Source organism: Orycteropus afer, unplaced genomic scaffold (genome assembly GCF_000298275.1).
Source record: "Orycteropus afer afer isolate SDZICR_OR568_19922 unplaced genomic scaffold, OryAfe1.0 scaffold00603, whole genome shotgun sequence".
NCBI lineage: Eukaryota > Metazoa > Chordata > Mammalia > Tubulidentata > Orycteropodidae > Orycteropus > Orycteropus afer.
The window spans coordinates 1,034,247-1,052,845 of record NW_006922190.1 but is presented as its reverse complement, the minus strand read 5'-3'; positions in this window follow the sequence as shown (position 1 = coordinate 1,052,845).

Genomic DNA, 18,599 nt, shown 5'->3' with positions numbered 1-18,599 from the left:
TAAATGGAAGAACATACCATGTTCATGGACAGTAAGACTGAACATTGTGAAAATGTCAATACTACCCATTCAATGTGGTACTGATCCAGATTTCATCAACATTCTTTTATTGTTGTTAGGTGCCATCGAGTCATCTCTGACTCATAGCAACCCTATGTACAGCAGAATGAAAATGCCCAGTTCCATGCCTGCTCAACAATCCTTACTAAACCTGAACCCATCATTGTAGCTACTGTGTCAATCCATCTTGTTGAAGGTCTTCCCCTTTTACCTTGATCCTGCACTTTACCAAGAATAATCTCCTTCTGCAGGGAATGGTCCCTTCTTACAACATGACAAAAGTAGGTGAGACAAAGCATTCTGGCTGTACTTCTTCCAGGACAGATTTGTTAGTTCTTTTAGTAGTCCATGGTACTTTCAGCATTCTTCACCAACACCACAACCAAAAGCATCAGTTCTTCTTCAGTCTTCCTTATTCATTGTCCAACTCTCACATGCATTTGAGGTAATTGAAATTACCATGGCTTGTGTCAGGTACATCTTAGTCTTCAAGGAGGTATCTTTGCTCTTCAGTACCTGAATGGGATCTTTTGCAGCAGATTTGCCCAATGCAATACGTCATCTGATATCTTGACTGCTGCTTCCATTGATGTTGATTGTTGTTATGTGCCGTCGAGTCATACCTGACTCATAACGACCCCTCCTTGGGTTTCCGAGGCAGTATCACTACGGAAGTAGGATTGCCCAACCTTCCTTCCGAGGAGTGGCTGGTGGGTTTGAACCGCCAGCCGTCTGGTTAGCAGGCAAGTGTCTTAGCCACTATGCTACCAGAGCTCCCTTGATGATTATAGAACCAAATAATATGAAGTCTTTGACAACTTCCGTCTATTTTCCATTTATCGTGATTCTGCTTATTGGTCCAGTTGTGAGGATTTTTGTTTTCTTTATATAGAGGTGCAATCCATACTGCAGACATAAGTTTTCAATCTTCATCAGTAAGTACTCCAAGTCATCCTCACTTTCAGCAAGCAAAGTTGTGTTTTAAGTGAACAAGTTGTTCATGAGTCTTCTTCAAATCCTGATGCCATGTTCTTCATGTAGTCCAGGTCTCAGATTATTTTCTCAGCATACAGATTGAGTAAGTATGGTGAAAGGATAAAACCCTAATGTGCTCCCTTCTTGATTTAAAACCATACAGTGTTCCCTTGTGCTGTCTGAACAACAACCTCTTTGTCTATGTACAGGTTCCTCATGAGTATAATTAAGTGTTCTGGAATTCTCATTCTTCTCAATGTTATCCATAATTTGTTATGAACCACACAAGTGAATACTTTTTCATAGTCAATAGAACAGAAGTAAACATCCTTCTGGTATTCTTTGCTTTCAGCTAAGAAGCATTTGACATCAGCCATGATATCTCTTGTTCCACATCCTCTTCTGAATCCAGTTTGCATTTCTGGAAGCTCTCTGTCAATATACTGCTGCAACCATTTTTGAATTACCTTCAGTAAGATTTTACTTGAGTGTGATATAAATGATATTGTTTGATAATTTCCACATTCTGTGGGATCACCTTTCTTTACAAATAAGGACCTCTTCTGGTCATTTGGCTAGGTAGCTGTCTCCCAAATCTCTTGGCATAGCTGGATGAGTGCCTCCAATGCAGCATCCGTTTATTGAAACTTCTCAGTGAGTATTCCGTCAATTCCTGGAGACTTGGTTTTTTTTTTTTGTTTGTTTGTTTTTTGTTTGTTTGTTTGTTTTTTTGTTTGCCATTTCCTTCAGTAGACCTTTGACTTCTTCCTCAGGACCATTGGTTCTTGCTCATATTCCACCTCCTGAAATGGATGAGCATCAGCCAATTCTTTTTGGTACAGTGACTCTTTTTATTCCTTCCATCTTCTTTTGATGTTTCCTGCATCATTCAATATATTGCCCATAAAATCTTTCAATATTACAATTTAGGGGTTAAATTTTTTCTTCAGTTCTTTCAGTTTGAGAAATACCTAGCATGTTCTTCCCCTTTGGCTTTCTACCTCCATGTCTTTCAACAAGACTATGTCTTCTTGAGCTGCTCTTTGAAATCTTCTACTCAGCTCTTTTATCTTGTCATTTCCTTCATTTGCTTTAGCCACTCTTTGTTCAAGGGCAAGTTTCAGAGTCTCTTCTGACATCCATTTTGGTCTTTTCTTCCTTTCCTGTCTTTTTAATGACTTTTTGCTCTCTTCATGGATGATGTTCTTGATGTCATCCCACAGTTCCTCTGGTTTTTAGCCATTGGTGTTCAATGCATCAAATTTATTTTCCAAATGGTCTCTAAATTCAGGATGGATGTATTTACGGTCATATAAGGCTCTCATGGACTTGTATAAATTGTCTTCAACTTGAACTTGCATGTGAGCAGTTGAGAGTCTGTTCCACAAACAGCTGCTGGCCTTGTTTTGGCTGAAGATATTGAGCTTTTCCATCACCTCTTGTCACAAATGTAGTCAACTTATTTTCTGTGTACTCCATTTGGTGAAGTACATGTGTAAAGCTGCCATTTGTATTGTTTAAAAAGGTATTTGTAATGAATAGTCATTGGTCTTGCAAAATTATATCATGTGATCTCCTGTGTTATTTTTATCACAAAGACCATATTTCCCAACTACCAGGACTTTTGTCTCCAACTTTTGCATTCCAATCACCAGTGATAATCAGCACATCTTGATTGCATGTTCAGTCAATTTCAGACTGCAGAAGTTGGTAAAAATCTTCAATTTCCTCATCTTTGGCTTTGGTTATTGGTGTGTAAATTTAAATATTAATAGCATTAACTGGTCTTCCTTGTAGGTGTATAGATATTATCCTATCACTGACAGCATTGTACTTTAGGATAGATCTTGAAAGATTATTTGTGATGATGAATGCCACACCATTCCTCTTCAATTTGTCATTCCCAGCATAGCAGATCATATGGTTGTCTGATTCAAAATGGGCAAAACTGGTCCATTTCAACTCACTAATCTCTCAGATATCAATCTTTATGCATTCAATTTCATTTTAGACAACTTCCAACTTTCCTAGATTCATACTTCACACATTCCATGCTCTGATTATTAATGGATGTTTTCAGCTGTTTCTTCTCATTTTGAGTTGTGCCACATCAGTAAATGGTGGTTCTGAAAGCTCTACTTTGTCCATATCATTAAGGTCAGCTCTACTCTGATGAGGCAGCTTTTTCCCAGTGGCATCTTAAGTGACTTCCAACCTGAGGGGCTCATCTTCTGGCATTGTATCAATGTTTCAAGCTATTTATAAAGTTGTCCAGTAACATATCACTGCTATTCATAAGGTTTTCACTGACCAACTCTTTGAGAAGTGGATGACTTCTTCCTTCTTTTGAGTCTGTCTCAATCTGGAAGCTCCACTGAAACCTGTCCACCATAGGCAACCCTTCTGGTGTTTGAAACACTGATGGCACAGCCTCCAGCCCCACAGCAACACACAAGCCACCACAACAAACCAACAGATAAGTTCATCTCCCTTAGCTTTCTGCCTGGGGGCTATCCCTCTTACCGTTACAGCCTTCAGCCCTGGCTGCCACTTTCTGCCTGGGAGCTCTGCCTCTTACCTTACCATAGACCACATTCTTTAAGGACATGGAAAAAGCAATCACTAATTTTATACGGAAAGGAAAGAGACATCATATAAGCAAAGCACTATCAAAGAAGAAGAACAAAGTAGGAGGTCTCATTCTCCCTCATCGTAAAACTTACTATTTACCGACAGTAGTCAAAACAGCCAGAATTGGTACAATGACAGACACATAGACCAATGGAACTGAAATGAAAACCCAGAAATAGATCCATCCAACTATGGTCAGCTGAGCTTTGTAAAAGGCTCAAAATAGATTAAATGGTGATGAGACAATCTCTTTAACAAAAGATGCTGGCAAACTGAATATCTATTTGCAGAAAAATTAAATAAGATCTATACCTCACACCACACACTAAGTAGAGATGAACCACAAGCTTAAATGTGAAATATACAACTATGAAAAAAAAGTTCCTAAAAGAAATAATAAGGTAAAACTTAGGAGCCCTAATTTATGGCAAGAATAGACTGTCAAGCATAACCTAAAATGCACAAACAGCAGAAGATAAACAAGATGATGGGGATCTTCTAAAAATTCAATTCTTGTGAGCATCAAGAGAGCTCTGGTTGCATAGTGCCTAAGGCATTTGACTGATAACCAGAAGGCTGGTAGCTCAAACCCACCAGCCACTCTTCAGAAGGAAGGCCGGGTAATCTACTTCAGTAGTGATATCACCTCAGAAATCCAGAAGAGTCGCTATGAGTTGGATCCAACTCGATGGCAGTGAGTTTAGTTTTTGGTTTGGTATGTGTATTAAAAGACTTCTATAAAAGAGAGAAAACAGAATCTACAAATTGGAAAAAGTAACTCAGCAGCAACATATCTGATGAGGGACTTATCTCTAAAAATACAGAAAATCAAACACTTCAACATTAAAAAGACAAAAAATCCAACTAAAAAATTAGCAGAAGACATGAATGGACACTTCACCAAAGAAGAGATTCAGGTGGCTAATAAACACTTGAGAAATGTTCACAATCGTTAGCCATTAGAGATGTAAATCAAAACAACAATGAGATACAATCTCACCCCAGCACTAATGGCAAAGTTCAACAAGACAGAAAATAACAAATGCTGGTGAGGATGTAGAGAGATTGGGACTCTCGTACACTGCTGATGGGAATGTAAAATGATACAACTACTGTGGAAATCAGTATAGAAGTTCCTTAAAAATTTGCGAAAAGAAAACCATTTGATCCAGCCATCCATTTGTAGTTATATATCCTAAAGAAGTGAGAGCCAGTTCAGGAATAGATACAGGCACACTCAATAGCAAAGAGATAGAAACAACCTATGTGCTCATCAATGGAGGAATTAATAAGAAAACTATGGTATATACACCAAAGAATAATGAAGAATCTCCAAAACACCACATAACATGGATGAATTTGGGGGAAGTTATGCTCAGTGAAATAAGTCAATCACAGAAGGACAAATATTGTATTTGTTCACAATTGTAAAAAGTCAAGGAAATATTTACATGTGGAAAGAAATTTTCTTTTTTGGTTACCAGGAATAGGAGGGAAGGGGAAGGAATATTGTTTTATAGGTAAGAGGCAAGTTTTGGATTGGAGGAAGAGAAAGGCAATATATCAATATCATGACCAATACAATACTAAGGAAAAGGAAGACACAGAAAGGTGCTCAAGTGGTACAGACAAAAGAGATAAACACTTTTACATATATTATACTACATTATCTGTAGTAACCAACATTAGTCTATGGGTAGACACATAGGTAGATAGGCTCACGATCAAGTATGTCTAAGGGAAAGGGAATTAGAAAAAAAAGAGTTGACATATTATGAAAAATGTAACTATTATCACTGAACAGTTGGTATAGAAATTTTCATATGGGAAATAATTTACTGTAAAAACTTTCACCAAAAACAAACTAAAATAATATTTTTTAAAAAAAATTAAAATGTATTATTCCCATTGGAATACTTGGTAATGCATAACAAAGCATCCAAGAAACAAACAAATGTACTGGCAAGAATTCCAACACATACTCACTAACAAGGTTTGGATAAAACCAGTGTGCATTGATTTCTGGCAAGCATGTATTGCTCTGTTCATAAAGGAGAATAGGCTGTGGTGGAGTTTTATTTCAGAAATCATTTTTTTAACTAGTCATACGAACACTCTTCAGAAGGAAGATGGGGCAATCTACTTGCATAATGATACTGCCTCGGAAACCCAAGGATGGGTCGCTATGAGTTGGGTCCGACTCGATGGCACATAACAACAACAACAACAACAAACCCTCTAATGTTTCCCTCCCATCCACAAAGACACCTATGTGTGGAATAAAGAAAACTGGATTCCAACTCTTGATTAAATACTCCTAAAAGGCTGAACAGAAATTTTGGATAGCAACCTACATTGTGTGCTTAGAATTTATACTATTCTGAGAGGTAACCAGAATTGTTTCAAGTTCTGCTGATAGATGACAGTCATGTATCTGAGTTATTTCTCACAGTTTACCCTGAATATCAGAGTTTAGCAGATAATGGCTGAATGCAGAATCAAAAAGCCCAAAGGGACATCATCATTTGACAGCTCCATTCAGACAGGAAATGCTCTTGGTTTAAGGGAGTATCTGTACAAATGATTGTCTTTCTCATCCTCAATATATCTGCTGTTTTATCATTCACAGTGCACTGCTGGTTATCTCCAAGAAATCTGAGTTAGTAATTTTTCATGCAAGTCTGTCATACTCTCTCAGATCACTGAAGTTGGTTATCTTCTCTCTATGGGTTTAGAAAGCAAATTCATTTCAAAGAAACAAGGCTCTAAAGAATAGATTTTGAATAATTTAAGCAACAGGCCGACCACTCATCTGTCAGTCTTTTATACTGTTGGTGAATTGCATGTTGTTGTGATACTGGAAGCTATGCCACCAGTATTTCAAATACCAGCAGTGTCACTAATGTAGCAAAGGTGTCAACAGAGCTTTCAGACTGAGATAGGCTAGGAAGAAGCACATAACCAGCGCTACTTCTGAGAGAACTGGACACTGAAAACTTCATTAACAGCAGTGAAACATTGTTGTATGCACTGCCAGAAGATGAAGCCCACAGGTTGGAAGGCAGTCAAAATACAACTGTGGAAGAACTGCCTCCTCAACGTAGAGTTGGCTTTAATGTTGTAGATGGAGTAAAGTTTTCTCGACCTTCAAGTATTGATGTGGCATGACTCAAAATGAAAGAAACAGCTGAAAATATCCATTAATAATACAAACATGGAATGTGTGAAGTATGAATCTAGGAAACAAGAAAGGTGTAAAACATTAAATGGGATGTATTAAGATTAATAATCCCAAGCATTAGGGAGCTAAAATGGTCTGGCATTGGCCATTTTGAATCATGTAATCATAATCTATTACTCCAGGAATTACAAATTGAAGAAGAATGATGTTGGAATCATCAAAATCCAAAATCATCTTCAAAAACAACATTTCAAGATATATCCAGAAGTACAATGCTGCCAGTAATAGTATAATATCCATACACATACAAAGAAGAATAATTAATATTACCATTACTCAAATTTACATACCAACCACTAATGTCAAAGATGAAGAAATTGAAGATTTTACCAACTTCTGAAGTCTGAAATTGAACAAACATGCAATCAAGATGTATTGGTAATCACTGATAATTGGAATGAAAAGGTTGGCAACAAAGAAGAAGCATTAATAGTTGGAAAATATTGTTGTTGTTGTTAGATGCTATCAAGTCAGCTCTGACAGATAGCAACACTATGTTCAACAGAACAAAACATTGCTTGGTCCTGTGCCAGCCTCAAAAACTCTGCCATGCCTGAGCCCATCTTTGTAGCCACTGTGTCAATCCATCTCATTGAGGGTCTTGTCCCTTTTTCTCTGACCCTCTAACTTGCCAAGTGTAATATCGTTCTCCAGGGAATGGTCTCTTTTGACAACATGTCCAAAGTAGGTGAGACAAAGTCTGACCATTATCACTTCCAAGGAGCATTCTGGCTGCACTTGTTCCAGGACAGATTTGTTAATTCTTCTGGAAGTCCATGGTACTTTCAGTATTCTTCACCAGCACCACAACTCAAAAGCATCAACTCTTCTTTGGTCTTCCTTGTTTGTTGTCCAACTTTCATATATATATGAGGCAACTGAAAATATCATGGCTTGGATAAGGCACACCTTAGTCTTCAAAGAGACATCTTTGCTCTTCAGCTCTCGAAAGAGGTCTTTTGCAGCAGAATTGCCCACTTCAATACTTTGTCTGGTGTCTCAACAGCTGCTTCCATCAGGGTCAATTGCTGAAACAAGTAATGTGAAATCTTTGACAACTTCAATCTTTTCTCCATTTATCATGATGCTGCTTATTGGTCCAGTTGTGAGGATATTTGTTTTCTTTACATTGAGATGGAGTCTGTACTGCAGAGTATATAGTCTTTAAACTTCACCAGTAAGTGCTTCAAGTTCTCATCACTTTCAGCAAGCAAAGTTGTGTCATCTACATATTGCAGGTTGTTAATGAGTTTTCCTCCAATCCTGATGCCACTTTCTTCTTCATATAGTCCCACTTCTTGGATTATTTGCACAGCATACAGATTGAATAAGTATAATGAAAGGATAAAACCCTGATGCAGTCTCTTCTTGATTTTAAACCATGCAGTATCCCCTTATTCTGTTTGAATGACAGCCCCCTGGTCTATTTTTGGTTCCTCATGAGCACAATTAAGTTTTGTGGAATTCCCATTCTTCTCAATTTTATCCATAATTAGTTATGATCCACAACTGAATGTTTTTGCATAGCCAATAAAACACAAGTAAACATCTTTCCAATAATCTTTGCTTTCAGCCAAGATCCATCTGACATCAGCAATGATATCTCCCATTCCATGTCCTCTTCTGAATCCAGCTTGCATTTCTGGAAGTTCTATGTCAATACACTACTGCAACCATTTTTTAATTCTCTTCAGCAAGATTTTTACTTGTGTGTGATATTAATTCTATGATTTCCACATTCTGTGAGATCATCTGTCTTTGTAATGGGTACAAATATGGATCTCTTCCACTAAGTTGGCCAGATAGCTGTCTTCCAAATCTCTTGGCATAGCCAAGGGGGTGCCTCCAGAGCAGCATCCATTTGTTGAAACATCTCAATGAGTATTCAGTCAATTTCTGGAGCCTTCTTTTTGCCAATTCCTTCAGAGCAGCTTTGACTTCTTCCTTTGATACCATTGGTTCTTGATCATATGCCACTTCCTGAAATGAATGAACATTGACCTTTTTTTTTTTTTTTTTTTTTTTTGGTACAGTCACTGTGTATTCCTTCCATCTTCTGTTGATCATTCTGTTGATCTTCTTCCTGCATCATTCAATATTTTGCCCGTAGAATTTTTCTTTTTTGTAACTCGAGGCTTGAATTTTTTCTTCAGTTCATTCAGCTTAAAAAATGCTGAATGTGTTCTTCTCTTTTGGTTTTCTAACTCCAGATCTTTGCACATTTCATTATAATAATTCACTTTACCTTCTCAAGCTGCTCTTTGAAATTATCTGTTCAGCTCTTTTATCTTTTATTTCTTCCATTTGCTTTAGCTACTCTCTGTTCAAGGGCAAGTTTCAGAGTTTCTTTTGGCATCCATTTTGGTCTTTTTTTTCCTTTTCTGTCTTTTTCATGACCATTTGCTTTCTTCATGGATGATGTTCTTGATGTCATCCCACAATTCCTCTGGTTTTCAGTCACTGGTGTTTAATCCATCAAATCTATTCTTTATATGGTCTCTAAATTCAGAAGGAATATAATCAAGGTCATATTTTGGCTCTCATGGACTTGTTAATTGTCTTCAGCTTCACCTTGAACTAGCATATGACTATTTGATGGTCTGTTCCATAGTCAGCTCCTGGCCTTGTTTTGGCAAAAGATATTGAGCTTCTCCATCACCACTTTCCATCAATATAGTCAATTCCTATTGTACTCAATCTGGCAAAGTCCACATGTATAGCTGTCATTTATGTCTTTGCAAAAAGGTATTTACAATAAATAAGTCTTTCATCTTGCAAAATTCTATCATGTGCTCTCCAACATTATTTCTATCACCAAGACCATATTTTCCAACTACTGGAGATTCTTCTTTATTTTCAACTTTTGCATTCCAATCACCAGTGACAATCAACACATCTTGAGTGCATGTTTGATCAATTTCAGATTGCAGAAGTTGGTAAAAATCTTCAGTTTCCTCATCTTTGACTTTGGTGTTTGGTGCATAAATTTGAATAACGGCAGTGTTAACTGGTCTTTCTTGTAGGTGTATGGATATTACCCTATCACTGACAACACTGTACTTCAGGATAGATCTTGAAACAGTCTTTGTGATGCTGAAAGCCAAGCCATTCCTCTTCAATTTGTCATTCCCGGCATAGTAGATCACATAGTTGTCTGATTTAAAATGGCCAAGAACAGTCTATCTTAGCTCACTAATGCCTCAAATTTTTATCTTTATGCATTCAATTTCATTTTAGACAACTTCCAATTTTCCTAGATTCATGCTTTGTACATTCCATATTCTGATTATTAATGGATGATTGCAGCTGTTTCTTCTCATTTTGAGTCATGCCACATAAGCAAATGGAGGTCCTGAAAGCTTTATTCCATCCAGATCATTAAAGTCAGCTTTACTCTGAGGAGGTAGTTCTTCCCCAGTTGTATTTTGAGTATCTTCCAACCTGAGGGGTGCATATTCCAGCACTATAGTGAACAATGTTTCAGGGCTATTCATCAAGTTTTCCAATAACATATCAGACAGTGTTTCACTGCCATTCTTATGGTTTTCTTTGGCCAATTGTTTGAGGAGTGGTTGATGCTGACACCTGTCAACCATGGGTGACCATGCTGGTATTTGAAATACCAGTGGCATAGCCTCCAGCCTCACAGCAACACACAAGCCACCACAGTATGACAAACTGATAGACGAGTGGTGACCGAAGTAGATGAAATGAAGTCTGGCCTTTTTCACTTCTAAGGACCATTCTGGCTGCACTTGTTACAGGACAGATTTGATTGTTTGTTTTTCTGGAAGTCCATGGTACTTTCAACATTCTTCATCAACAGCACAACACAAAAGCAGCAACTCTTCTTCAGTCTTTCTTATTCACTGTCTAGCTTTCACATGCATATGTGAATACTGAAGATACTGTAACTTGGGTTAGGTGCATCTTAGTCTTCAAAGAGACATCTTTGTTCCAGCACTTGAAAGAGGTCTTTGGCAGCAGATTTTCCCAGTGCAATACGACGTCTGATTTTTTGACTACTGCTTCCATTGATGTTGATTGTGGATCTAAGTAATAAGAAATCCTGGACACTTCAATGTTTTCTCTATTTATTCTGACACTGCTTATTGGTCCCATTGTGAAGACTTTTATTGTCTTTATGTTAAGGTGCAATCCATATGGCAGACTGTATTCTCTATTCTTTATCAGTAAGTGCATCAAGTCATCTTCACTTTCAGCAAACTAAGTTGTGTCATCTGCATATTGCAGGTTGTTAATGAGCCTTCCTCCGATCCTGATGCTATGTTCTTCTTCATATAGTCCAGCTTCTCAGATTGTCAGCTCAGCATACATAATGAATAAATATGGTGAAAAGATACAACCTTGATGCACTCCCTTCCTGATTTTAAGCCATGCACATGCAGTATCCCTTTGTTCTGTTTGAACAACTGCCTCATTGTCAATGTTCAGGTTCCTCATGGGCACTTAAAAGTGTTCTGAAATTCCCATTTTTCTCAATGTTATCCTCAATTTGTTATGATCCATGCAACTGAATGCTTTTGCATAATCAATAAAACACTAGTAGACATCTTTCTGGTATTCTTTGCTTTCGGGCAAGATTCATCTGACATTAGCAATGATATCCCTTGTTCCTAGTCCTCTTCTGAATTCAGCTGGCATTTCTGGAAGTTTTCTGTCAATATACTGTGCAACTGTTTTGTAATTATCTTCAGCAAAATTTTACTTGCCTGTGATATTAATGATATTGTTCGAAAATTTTTGCATCCTTTTGGATCACCTTTCATTCGAATGGGTACAGATATGGATCTCTTCCAGTCAGTTGGCCAGATGCTATCTTCCAAATTTCTTGGAATAGACAGCTAAGTGCCTCCAGTACAGCACAAGTTTGTTGAAATATCTCAATGGGTATTCCATCAATTACTGGAAAATATGGCCTTGGTTTTAGAAACTAGAACAGAGATAGCCTGATAGAATTTTGAAAGAGCTATGATTTATTCATTGCAAATACCTTCTTTCAGCAACATAAATGGTGACTATAAACATTGACTTCACCAGATGGACTACACAGGAATTGAATTGACTGCATCTGTGGGCAGGACCATGTCCTTTCCACCTTATCATCAGTCAGAACAAGATCAGGGACCAACTGTGGAACAGACCATCATGTTCTCATATGCTAGTTTAAATTGAAGCCAAATCAAAGTAAAAAAAAAAAGTCTACAAGAGCAAAAAACATGTCTTTGTGTATATCTCACCTGAATTTAGGAACCATCTGAAGACTATATTTGAACAACTGAATACCAATGACCAAAGACCAGACAAGTTGTGGGATGACATGAAGAACTTCATACATGAAGAAAGCAAAAGATTATTAAAAAGACAGGAAAGTAGAAAATAACAAAATGGATGTCATAAGAGACACTGAAACTTGCTCTTGAATGGAGAATAGCTAAAGTGAATTGAAGAAATGATGAAGGAAAAAAGCTGAACAGAAGATTGCAAAGGCCAGCTAGATAAGTCAAAGTGAAGTATTTTAATAAAATGTGAAAATACCTTGAATTAGAAAATCAAGAGAAAGACATACTCAGCATTTCTCAAGCACAAAGAACTGAGAAAAAAATTCAAGCCTTGAGTTGTCATGTTGAAGCATTCTATGGGGAAAATATTGAATGACACAGGAAGCATCAAAAGAAGATGACACAGAGTAACTGTAACAAAAAAAATAAATTGGTCAATATTCAACCATTTCAGGAGGTAGCATATGATCAAGAACCAATGGTATTCACAGAAGTCCAAGCTGCACTGAAGGACTTGGCACAAAAATTGGTTCCAGGAATTGATAGATTATATCTATTGATGTTGCAAAAAACAGATGTAGCTCTGGCTGGGCTCATTTGTTTATGCCAAGAAATTTGGAAGAGAGCCTCCTGACAAACCAACTGGAAGAGATCCATATTTGTGCTTATTCCAAAGAAAGATGACCCAACAGAATATGGAAATTATTGAACAATATCACTAATTTCACATGGAACTAAAGTTTTGCTGAACATTATTCAAAAGTGGTCACAGCAGAATATTGACAGAGAATTGCCAGAAATTCAAGCTGAATTCAGAAGAGGATGTGGAACAAGGGATATCATTGTTGATGTCAAATGGATATTAGCTGAAATCAGAGGATACCAGAATGATGTTTACCTGTGTTTTATTGATCATGCAAAGGTATTCGACTGTGTGGATCATAACAAATTATAGATAACATTAAGAAGAATAGGAAGTCCACACACTTGTGTTCTTGAGGAACTTGTATGAAACCAAGAGGCAGTAGTTTGAATCAAAAAAGGGGGTACTGCATGGTTTAAAGTCAGGAACAGTGTAAGTCAGGTCTGTGTTTTTTCATCATACTTATTTAATTTGTATGCTGTGCAAATAATCCAAGAAGCTGGACTATAGGAAGAAGAGGGCATCAGGATTGGAGGAAGATTCACTAACAATCTGTGATTTCCAGATGACACAACCTTGTTTGCTAAAAGTAGAGAGGAGTTAAAGCACTCACTGATGTAGATGAAAGGCTACAACAAAAGACCTCCCTAATGTTAAAAAGCAAATGTGTCATTTTGAAGACTAAGATGAGCCTGAAACAAGTCATGGTGTTTTCAATAGCCTCATGTCTCAGTTTGGGTTCTCCAGAGAATCAAAATCAGTGAAGTTTATATGCTTACACATAGAGAGAGACATTTATCTCAAGAAAATGGCTCATGCAGTTGTAGAGGATGACAAGTCCCAAGTACATGGTTCACATGTCAAACTGGAGGCTTCTCTTGACTCACATAGCTTCAAATCCAATATCAGTAGGCAATACATCAGGCTACTGGCTTTGCATGCCAATGTATCCAAGATCAGTAGATAAGATGGGAGGCTGTGGGTTCATAGGCTGTGAAGGTAACAATCCCAATATCAGTAGGCAATACTGTAAGCCACTGGTTCAAGCCCAGGAACCAGAGATGATAATGACTCACATGCAAGAACAAGATGCAGCAGAAATCTAGAGAACTTTGCTAGAGGTTTTCCACATATATTGAAAGCAGACTGCACCTTGAAAGAAACTCTGTTTCAACTGATTTATTGGTCACAGAAGATCTCATTATGGAAAGTATTATATTATATCAGATCTCATCTTAGAAGATGTCTATATCACAACTGCTAAACCACTTAAAATCATACTCCAGCCAAACTGACACACAAAGTTAACTAACACTCTCCACCAATTGAAAACTTAGCACCTGTACACATCTCCTTAAATTGTACATTTCTAAATAAAGAAAATTATGAAGTCATTCTTACACCTAACATGACATGACTAACACATGCTTCATTTACATCTTATATTTTACAACTGAAGAAAACAAAAATATATAATGCACACCTACATGGCAGAAATACTCAAAACAATCACAGTCATCATTTCTGCAACTGGTAACATGGTTGTAACTGGTATTTAGAACTACCTTCTCTCACCATTCATTACACATACCGTTGCCCTCAGTAAACACTTCAGCTGGTCATGGCTTTTTCCCTAGTGGGTTGACTCAAAGCTTCATTCCTGAAGGGTCTGAACCATTAATAATCATGTCAGAGTTGGGTTGCTGTAGTTTTCCACTGACTTTAATCACAAGGAATGATAGCACTACAAGATGTCCTGTGGAATCTCCTCTTTTCCAGACACATTTTTCTTTACCTCCATTACGTAATATCAATCTAATTTCCCCTCAGTAATAAGTATTAATCACACCAGACAATACAGCAACTCCCTTCTTTGTTTATTGATCCAGAGGCATGAGAATCCCAAAGTAGCCAGGTGGCATTCTTAACTTCCAATTCAATGGAATGAGCACTGTGTCTCTAGATGGGAGTTCCTCCCTTTGAAACTAAGATCTCCATACCCACAGGGAATAAGGTCACAGGCACAGGAAGCAAAAATTTTGCTAGAGGGTCACTAGGGATAATAGTAAGTTGTGCTACTTCCATTTCCACATCATGGTTGCTAGATCAGTGAATACTGTCTATTGAAGAACAGCATTTTATACTAGATACTGGGTTAGATGATGTGCAGCTTCCTGGAGAACATTTACCCAACTCTGAAAGGAATTGTTACCCAGTGGGCCTGTAATTGTGTCTTTGGAAGGCCATTTCATCATTCTATTGAGCTGCCTGATTCAGTATGATGGGGGACATGATAAGACCAGTGAATTCCATGAATATGGGCCCATTGCCTTACTTCATTTGCTGTGAAGTAAGTCCCTTGACCTGAAGTGATGTTGTGTGGGACACCATGATATTGAATAAAGCATTCTGCAAGTTCATGGATGGTAGTTTTGGCAGAAACATTGTGTTCAGGGAAGTAAAATACATATTCAGAGTAAGGGTTTATTGCAGTAAATATCTGCCCTTTGCATGATGGAAGTGATACAATGTAATCAACCTGCTATCAAGTTGCTGGCTGATTGCCCTGAGGAATGGTTCCATATCACACTCAGTGTCAGTTTCTGCTACTAGGAGACTGGACACTCAGCAGTTGCTGTGGCCAAGTCAACCTCACTGAGTGGAAGTCCATGCTGCTGAGACCATGCATAACCTCCGTCCCTGTTACCTTGGCCACTTTGCTCATGAGCCCGTTAGGCAATGGCTGAAGTGGCTGGGGAAAGAGGAGGACTGATTTCCCCAGAAAGTGCCATGCTCTCCACTTGACTGTAAAAATCTTCTCTCTTGAGGTCACCATTGGTGAACAATGACATGGGAAACAAATGTCTTCACTTCTTTGGCCCATTCAGAGAAGTCCATCTACATACCTCTTCCCCATATGTATTCTAGCAACCCTTACTCCACATGTCAGGGATCCAATGTGGGGATTCTCCCTCCCAGTTGCTGAATATGTCTATTTAAATTATGTATTCTGGAACTGGGGAAATCACTACAAGTTGGATATAGGACCCACTAGACCCACTATGAGATGGACATGAGGCTAGATTCCATTAATAACTTGACCTCTATTAGCCCCTATTGTGACTGGTGGGCCATAGCGACATTTTGGGTATCCTTGAATTAGTGCTATTCAAAGCCAGTAATCCCCAAAAAGTCTGATTATTTCCTTTTCCCCAGTAAACATCCATTCTCATAAAAGGCCATAGATCCTTTTGGGGAAGGTTGGGAGAAAGGTTAACAGTATAAACTGTTGGCAGTGTAGTGGGGTCTTTCCTCAAAGGGACCTGGCTGCCCCTTCATTCAAAGTGTTGTGTGTCTGTAAACTGATTCCAGTTTGGGAATTGATTGAGGGGCTATTATGACTTTGTATTCTGGTGATTCAAGGTAGATTGCTGTTCATTTGACCTAGAATTCTTCTGCTTGTACAGATCCAGTAAATAGTATCTTTCCCATCTATGTCACTTGTTTGGACACCATATCCAAGTAGCCAACACCATAACTCCATATAAGCCAGACTATTCTGGTTACTGCTTTGACATCCCTTTCCATTGTGGTAACACACCCACCTTGTCTTTGTTGATTAAGTGCTCCCATTTGGCCCCTACCACCACAGGATCCAATAAGCCCCATTGTAGCAGCCACAATGTCAATCCATAACATTGAAAGTCTTTCTCTTTATCACTGACCTTCTACTTTACCAAGCATGATATCCTTCTCCAGGGACTGGTCCCATCTGGTAATATGTCCGAAATAGATGAGACAACATTTAGCCATCCTTGCTTCTAAGAGCATTTCAGCTGTACTTCTTCCAAAATAGATTTTTTTTTTTTTTCTGGCAGCCTGCAGTATGTTTAATACTCTTCACTAACATGGGAATTCAAATGCAACAGTTCTCTTTGGGTTGTCTTTACTCATTGTCCAACTTTTGCATGCATACGTGGCGACTGAAAATAGTGCTTGGATCATACACCTTTGTCTCAATATGACACTTTAAAGAGGTTTGTTGCAGCAGTTTTTCCCAATGCAATATATCTTTTGATTTCTTGACTGTTGCTTCCATGGATGTTGATTGTAAATTCAAATAAAATTAAATCCTTAACAACTTTGATATTTTCTCATTCATCATGAAGTTGCTTACTGGTCAAGTTGCAATATTTTATTTTATTTTATTTTATTTATGTTGAGGTGTAATACATATTGAAGGCTTCAGTCTTTGATCTTCACTAGCAAGTGCTTCAAGTCATCTTTACTTTCAGAAAACAAAGTGTGGTCATACCTTGTTCCACATCCTCTTCTGGATCTGTCTTAAATTTCTGGCAGTTCCTTGTCAATGTATTGTTGCTACCATTTCTGTATTATTTTCAGAAAAATTTTACTTGCATGTGATATTAATTATATAGATAGTTCAATAACTCCACATTCTGTTGGATCATTTTTCTAGTTGATGGGCCAGGTAGCTCTCTTCCAAATTTTATGCCATAGGCAAGTGTGTGTTTCCAACATTGCATCCACTTGTTAAAAAAATACGTTGATTGGTACTCTATCAATTCCTGGAGCCTTGTTCTTTGCCAATGTATTCAGTGAAGCTTGGACTTCTTCCTTCAGTACCATTTATTCTTGATCATATGGTTGAACATTGACCAGTTGTTTTTGGTACAAAGATTCTATGTGTTTCTTTCATCTGTTTTCCCCCCATTGCAAATTCCTTTTATTTATTTAGATTTGTGTAGAAGTTTGCAGAGCAAATGTGTTTTCCATTCAACAATCCATACACATATTGCAATCCCCATACTGTAACAGCATTCTTCCCACTTCCTGTACCCACCCCTTCCTTTTGACCTGGTTTTCATCCTCTCCTGCCTTCCTAGCTCTATCCCTGGACAAAAGTTATTCTTTTGATTTCATATACTTGATTGTTCCATTGGCTAAGTTTGTACTTATTTCTTATACATTTCATGATATGAAGCTTACAAAACAACAATTAAATTTATCCACTGAAAATAATACAACAAGTCTTTTTGTTTGCCCATGTCATACTATTGTTATTGGAGATCCCTCCTTTATTATTCATTTTCTTCCCATATACTGGATCACATAATTGTCTACTTTCTTTTCTTTCCACTTGGAAGACATCCTTTAGTAGTCCTTACAAGGCATGTATAGTAGTAATGAATTCCCAACTTTTGCTAGCCTGGGGATGCCTTGAATACACCCTCATTTTTGAAGGATAGTTTTGCCAGATAAAGAATTCTTGGTTGACATTTCTATCAGTGATCTATCAATCTATCATCTCTCTCTCTCTCCCTCTCTCTTCTATCTCTCTCTCTCTCTCTCTTCAGCTATCTATCATCTATCTATCTATCTATCTATCTATCTATCTATCTATCTATCTATATACAGGGGGAGAGAGAGAGAGAGAGACCACTCTGGTGGTGCAGTGCCTAAGGCATTTGACTGCTAATCAGAAAGTTGGTGATTGAAATCCACCAGCCCCATCAGGGAAGGCAATTGTGACAATCTACTTTTGTAAAGATTTACTGCCTCAGAAACTTAATAGGGTCACTATGAGTTGGAATCAAATCAATGGCAGTGGATTTGGTTTAGTTTTATATATACATATGGTGGCATAGTGCCTAAGGCATTTGACTGCTAACCAGAAGGCTGGCAGTTCAAACCCACCAGCCACTCCTTGGAAGGAAGACTGAGC